Source organism: Lycorma delicatula, chromosome 9 (assembly GCF_047948215.1).
Source record: "Lycorma delicatula isolate Av1 chromosome 9, ASM4794821v1, whole genome shotgun sequence".
Lineage (NCBI taxonomy): Eukaryota > Metazoa > Arthropoda > Insecta > Hemiptera > Fulgoridae > Lycorma > Lycorma delicatula.
Window position 1 is genome coordinate 68817562 of NC_134463.1, and position 7065 is coordinate 68824626.

Here is a 7065-nt window from a genome sequence, read left to right on the forward strand (position 1 = left end):
ACCTTCCTCAGTCGAAATATTGATATTATTTGTCTCAAGTAACCTGTAAATAAATTAAATATTATTACTGAAAAAAAAGAAAAAACATATTCTAATAATAATAATGTATGATTAGTGAATGATAATGAATGGTAATTTTTTTAAGTGCGTTATTATCAATAAATTGTAATGAAGGACAAAAGAAATTGAGATAAGAAAACGGAGAGTATATTATTTTATTATTTAATTTTATATTTATATATTGCCCATATATGGCTGGCTGCTACCTTACATAATCTAATATTAATCACTGAAGGCAGTTGAAATGTAACCTAATATCATGTTAGATATGAAACTGAATGTTTCCTGTTATTATATATTTTATCTTATATATATTTATTATTTATATTTTAATAATTACTTTATTTAAGAAAATAATTGTACAAAAAATATTCACACAATTTATAATAGTAATAAAAATGTATGTATTTATAACAATAAATTTATCATAATAAATGTTTATAAAATTACTTTTTATGATTTAATTTATTATGAGTTAATTTAACAATAAAATTATGTTTATTATCGTAGTAATATTACAGTTGTATATTGTAAAAAAATTCTGTGAATAAATTTCTAGTTGATAATTAATAGCTAATAAATAAATATGTCAAAAGATATAATAGTAATCAAACCATGTTAAATATTTTTTATTTTTTAATTATATTTATGAACCTATAATTATTTTGAATAATAATTTTTATTTTGAGAGAAGGAAAATAACTACATATGTCATAATTCATAAATTTCTGTAGTGTTGTTAAGACTCTTAAATATTAATGGTGATATTTAGACCAGATTATTGGTAAGTTATTTATAAAAAGAATCTAATTTAGAAAAAAAAAACACTAATTCTTACCGAAGCAAATGTTAAAAAAAAGTAAAAGTAAAATGGAATATTTTAGAAAGAAAAACTAGATTTGTATTTTAACATTTCTGATATTACAACACGAGAAAGTTAGAAAAAACTAAGAAATATCATTAGAAAAATTATTTAATTCACATAATTTATTAAATAAATCTGAAATTTATTTATTGTACTAATAATTTAGGTATTGCAAATTTATAGCAGCACAGTGTATTTTATATCTTCATACAAATTTTCTACGAAGGAGGTAATTTATTTAGTAATGAACTAGTACTACTGATAATTATGAATATACTCGTACAAGTGAAAATAAACGAGTTTTGAATTTATTACCTCGATTCTAATATGATGTAACTTGTAATCTCTTTTTCCTGTTTAACCTCCGGGAATTACCGTTCAGGTATTACTTAGAAGATGAATGAGGATGATATGTATGAATGTAAATGAAGTGTAGCCTTGTACAGTTTCAGGTCGCCTATTCCTGAGATGTGTGGTTAATTGAATCCCAACCACTAAAAAACACTAGTAACCACGATCTAGTATTGAAATCTCTATACAAGTAAATTCCTTTACTGGGATTTGAGCCTTCGAACTCACGACTTCAAAATCAGCTGATTTGCGACGACTAAGTAACTTGTACTAAAATTGACTATATATTTAAAATTTGTTTTAGTTAATTAATTAATTAATTTTTTTTTGATTTTTTTAATAATTATATTATTAATCATACAATAACTAATAGTTTTACAAATTAAAATTGTTTAAAAATTATATAAAAAAATTAACAAGATGTAAATTTTATTAGTTATAATTAATTACCATATTTTTTTCTATAAATTATTTTATTTACTGTTTACACTTTTGTATTATTTTAACTTTGTGCAAATGAAAAATAAATTTTATTTAACATTCTAGAAATAATTAAATTAAGTAATTAAGTAAATAACATTTAATGAAATATTTAAAAAAATATATCACCTTCTTAAAGACTTTTAAATATATAGAACGCAGCCTATTAAAGTTAAATTGTTATTTTTAATGCTCTTTAACTGTCTAGTTAAATTTTTATTAAACTAAATCAATAAACTGAATGAAAACCACTGGAGACAAGAATACTTTTAAAAGTAAGGCAATGTAACCAATGGATGGAACTTTAACAAAGTTAACGCTGGGTGAGAACGAGAAGTGGAAGTAGTGTGAAGGACTCCAACCAATCATAAATCTATTTTCATTTACAAAATACAGTATGAATAATTTTGCGTGTAAGTGTACTGTATAATAAGCGTCACTTATAGGCTGCGTAAAACAGTATTTATTTTTTCACATACTTTTTTTTTCTTTTCGCATACTTAGAAAGGATTTTTTGAAATTCCGAGTTTAAAGGATTAAAATGAAGTAAGATGAAATTTACTATTTTTTTTTTTTTTTTTGATTTCTCGGTAATTAATTAAAATATTAACTTGATTTTTAGTATATGTAATTTCTATGTTCTATGTAAATATCTAAAAACAATTTTCTAGGTTTTTCAAAATTTTACCTTGAAAAGGGTTAAGAAAGAAAAAAAAATTTGAACAATGATTGAAAATTTACCCCATTTCCGATTATACTAAACGAAATATTTACTAGATTGGGGCTTGCAAATACTCTTCACATAAATATTTAAAATTCATTATTGGGTTTTTTTTAATTTTGATTTTTTAAGGGGTGCGACGGTCCAACCAATACGCCACTATTACTGTATGTGCGACGCGATTGGCTGTACCTGCCTTTGGTTGGTTACTTGACTAAAAATCATAAAATAAAAATAACTAACAAAACAACCAAAAAAAAACCATAAGAAACGAAGTACGGTCACCTCCTACCGGTGTTTGTCGGGGGCAACGCTAAGAACCGGGAAAAATACACCTTTACCCTTACGAGATGTACGGGTACCAGTTATAACTAATACTTTTAAGATTGAGGCCGACTGTTTTGAAACCCAGATTCCAAGATCACTCAAAGTTTTGGGTCCTGTACTGACCAAAATCTTGCTCTGAAGAAATTACTATACAATTGAACAGATCTCTTTGTTAGACGGGAAGGGCAAACGAAGCGAGCCATGACCGGCTAAATATCGCCTGATTTCAAAGGATATTTTTCATAGAAATATAAAAAATAATTATTAATCAAATTATTTTAATTAAGGAATCAATCCAAGGAGTGTAATCAGGATTGAATCAGAATTAAACATAGAATTCGTTTTCTACGTGACTGATTTTGTGTGTCAGAAATCACACTTATTTTTGTAAGAGAAGCACCCAATAATTATTAAAATAAAATTTTGGATATCGTAATAAGACCACAATAGATTTCAATTCCCAATAATATACCGATCTAAAGTTTTATCCTCTAAAAAAAATAAAACAGGCACAACTTAAGACAAAAAATCGTAGGAAAAGGGACTAGAAAAATTTTTGAATACATATTTCTTACAACAGCATAAAAACTTAAGTAAAAGTTATTTAATCCTTAGTGCTTATAAATCTTAAGAGATAAATATGTTTCATCTACAATTTCCCTAATATGTTCTAATCCTTCACATAATATTTAAAGTATAACATTTTCTTTCGACAAAATCCTAGTAAAAAATATTTTTGACTTAATAATTAAATTTATTAGATTAGTGTAGAATTAAATACTTCTTTTTATTACTTTAACTGGAAAAAAAATTAAAATGTATTTCGAAGTAAAAATACAGAACAGTATTAAAGAAATTACAATTTTAATATTGCTATTCAACTCGTAAACATCCTCATAGAAACAAGAAACTCCCCATAGTACAATAAGATGATATGACATGCAAATGAGATGTAGTCTTGTACAAACTCAGGCCGACCATTCCTGAGATATGTGATTAATTGAACCCCAACCATTTAATGACAACGGTATCTACTATCTTGTATTCAAATCCGTATAAAATTAACTAACTTTTACTAGTATTTGAACTTCAACACCTTAGACTTCGAAAATAAAAAAATTAAAACTAATAAACTCATTTACTTGTATAATTAAATTACAATAGATTTAAAATCTATAGGATAGTAAGGGCATTTTGCTAGTTATTACTAGAAGAAGGGTGAATATTAATAAAGGAATAAAAATAATGAATTAAAAATCAAACAATAATTAGATTTATAAATCATACTAAAGAAATTTTTAATATAAAAGACACTTTGATTACGCTTCATAACGAACCAAATATAAAAGATTCATTTAAACCATAAACTAAGGAAACAAGAAAAAATTAAGTCAAAAAATCTTTTACAAGTAAGCGAGGCATTTAAATCAAAGCGATTGAAAGAATGATATATATATATATATAAATCCTAAATTTAAAAGTTTTGACTGTTGTAAAATACAGAGGTTAAATATCCTTTTGATTAAAAAGGACCATTAAATTTAACCGCTAAACCATGAAAAAAAAATTCAGTTACAAATAAAATGTTTTTAGATTTTGTGAGGTTTGTAAATGGGTTGTTTTTTTTTCTGAGATTGGTGTTTATTTTTTTTCCCTCTCCTGCGCCCAAGCTTTGTAAATGAGTTGTTTTTTTCTGTGTTGTTTAGGGTTTTGTGTTTATTTCTCCTTCCGTTGCTTCCTGCCTCCAACCTTTTTAAAGTTTACTACCTCTTGAGGATATATATTTACGAATTTAACAAACAATTTTGTTCAATACCAATTAAACCGGAAAAAAATCTAAAAATGTAGGTTTCTAATCTCACTAAATTAAATAGAATACAAAAATTTCTACGGTAAAATAATGTTCCTTTAAAAGATATCACACGTCAATAAACCAAACTGGTAAGTTAAATCAACTAAATTTAATAATCTATTATAATTATACTGAGTATATCAGATTAGGGTATTTAATTGAACTAATATTATAAGTTGTAAAAATTATAAAAGTTAGTAAATTAACAATTTTTTATAGAAATTTTATAAAAAATTATCACGTTACATAAGTAAAATATCAAAATGATCCGCTGAAATACAAATTTTTAACAGATTGGTTATAATTTCTATGGATATCAATTTGTTCATGTGATATTAAATATATATAGTCATCTTCCCGAATAAAAAATTCCTTTCGGCACGCCGGAAGGCGGAAGTAGATTTCACCGGTGCTAAGTAGGGCATAAGAAAGATTTCCATCTTAAAGTTAAGAAAACCTTCAAATTTACTCAATACGACAATTGTTACATGTGAAAAAAGTTTTACATGTTTAGCATACGACAACCCCCATCTTCTTACAATTCCAGCAACATTTTGGTCATACCTTGCCGTAAGTGTTGGTCATATCAAAAATTGTCTCAGACAATTTAGGTAATGTTTAGAGGACTAACGACCACTTTAAACCGATTCGATACTGTACATTTTAAGGGAGGTATAAATTTTTGTTTTCGAAACACCATTTTTTCAATCCCCTGGGTCAATGGTTGGTGATATCAAAAAACTTTACTTAAATAGGTTTTAGGCCCTTATCCGAAGAATAGTAGGAACTAAACGAATTCAATACTTTACTTATTAAGAAGGTTATAGCGATTTTTTTTCGAAAAAGTCATCCCATTTCCACCCCCATGGTCCGATATTAGCCGTTAACGAACATGACCGAGATTTTGGGTCGAGTTAATTTTCGGAAACAATTTGAAATTGATTGGCACAAAATTACGTCAGTTATCGTGTCCACAAGAAAGTTAAATATATAAAGAGTGACGGGCGAAATATACATAATTAAGAGCAAAATTCAAAAAAATAATTTAAAAAAATTACTATTAAATCCAAAATTCAAATTTAATAAAATTAAAAAATCAAAAACCGAAAATTAAAGTAACCCATAATAACCTTTTTATAACTGCATCTTGACTTAACATAAATCTTTTGAAAAGAAAAAGAAAATAAATTTTCATTACACTCATAAATATAAATTTATGGACTGACGGTGGTTTTGGTATCTGGGGGATGTGAAACGCGAAGATATGTAGAAATTTTCTTGAAGTCGAATCATGATACCTATTACAATAGATAGCTTTATTATGAAATCTAGCTAAACGTGTTGTCAATGACCGCCTCCAACATCAATAAAACACTGCGCATGTTTCAATTTGTCTTCAAACACTTTAATCAGCTGATGTACTGGAATGTCTCGTACGATTCTGTAATTGCGGTTTTTAGTTGTGTTTTATGTTTGCGATTATATTTAGTTGTATTTGTGGTTTGGTCTGTTGCAATACAATGTTTCTTTTGGTGTCTCCCGTAGAAAGTAATCTGAGGGAATCAGATCGGGCGATCGTGTAAACTACAAACCCCTCGAAACGATTCGTTCACTAAAGACATTTCTTACAAAAAGTCATTGACCAATCGGTTAGACTTTGTAAGCTTTGTGAGCCGTGGCGTCATCTTGTAGGAACCAACCGTGAATTAGTTCCATTTATGTTAACTGACTGTAACAATGTCACAAACTATACTAACGAAGTATGTTAAAACAGCACAATAACGATTACTATTTACTATATTTTCAAAAACGATTGGACCAACAACGCGCGTTTTAGTAACACCGTCTCAAACTCAAATTTTCGTATCGTGTAGTAATTCATGGAATTTAGTTGTCGACCACAGTCGTGTATTTTGTGAATTAATAAATCCTCCCAGATAAAACTAATTCATGTGTAAAAAAATGTAATTTCGAGATACCTACGGAATTTTGGTCAATAAAACGTTTAAACTATTGAAAATAATTTAATCTTTTGGTAAGATTTTTCTTAGTTTATGTGCTAGTCCGATATATCGCTACTGTGCTAACTTACGCATTGATAAGACTTTGATGAACTTTCGGCCGTAGCATTCGAAAAATCAAGCAGCTTCTCTTCGTTTAGTTTACTTGGTCTTCCACTTCGATCAGCGTCGTCAACAGTCCAGCTACCCGAAATTTTTCAATAAGAGTTCGAACTGTATTGCGATGAGGAACAGCAGTATTTCGAAACTTTTCAGAAAACTTGTACTTCACTAAATCAGTATACCTTCACGAAAGTCGTTTTCAACGAGAAAAATGTGTTCCTCTACTGAAAGAACATTGTGTTTCTCACAACTATTGATTCCGATAAACGAAACGAAGTACGTTTCA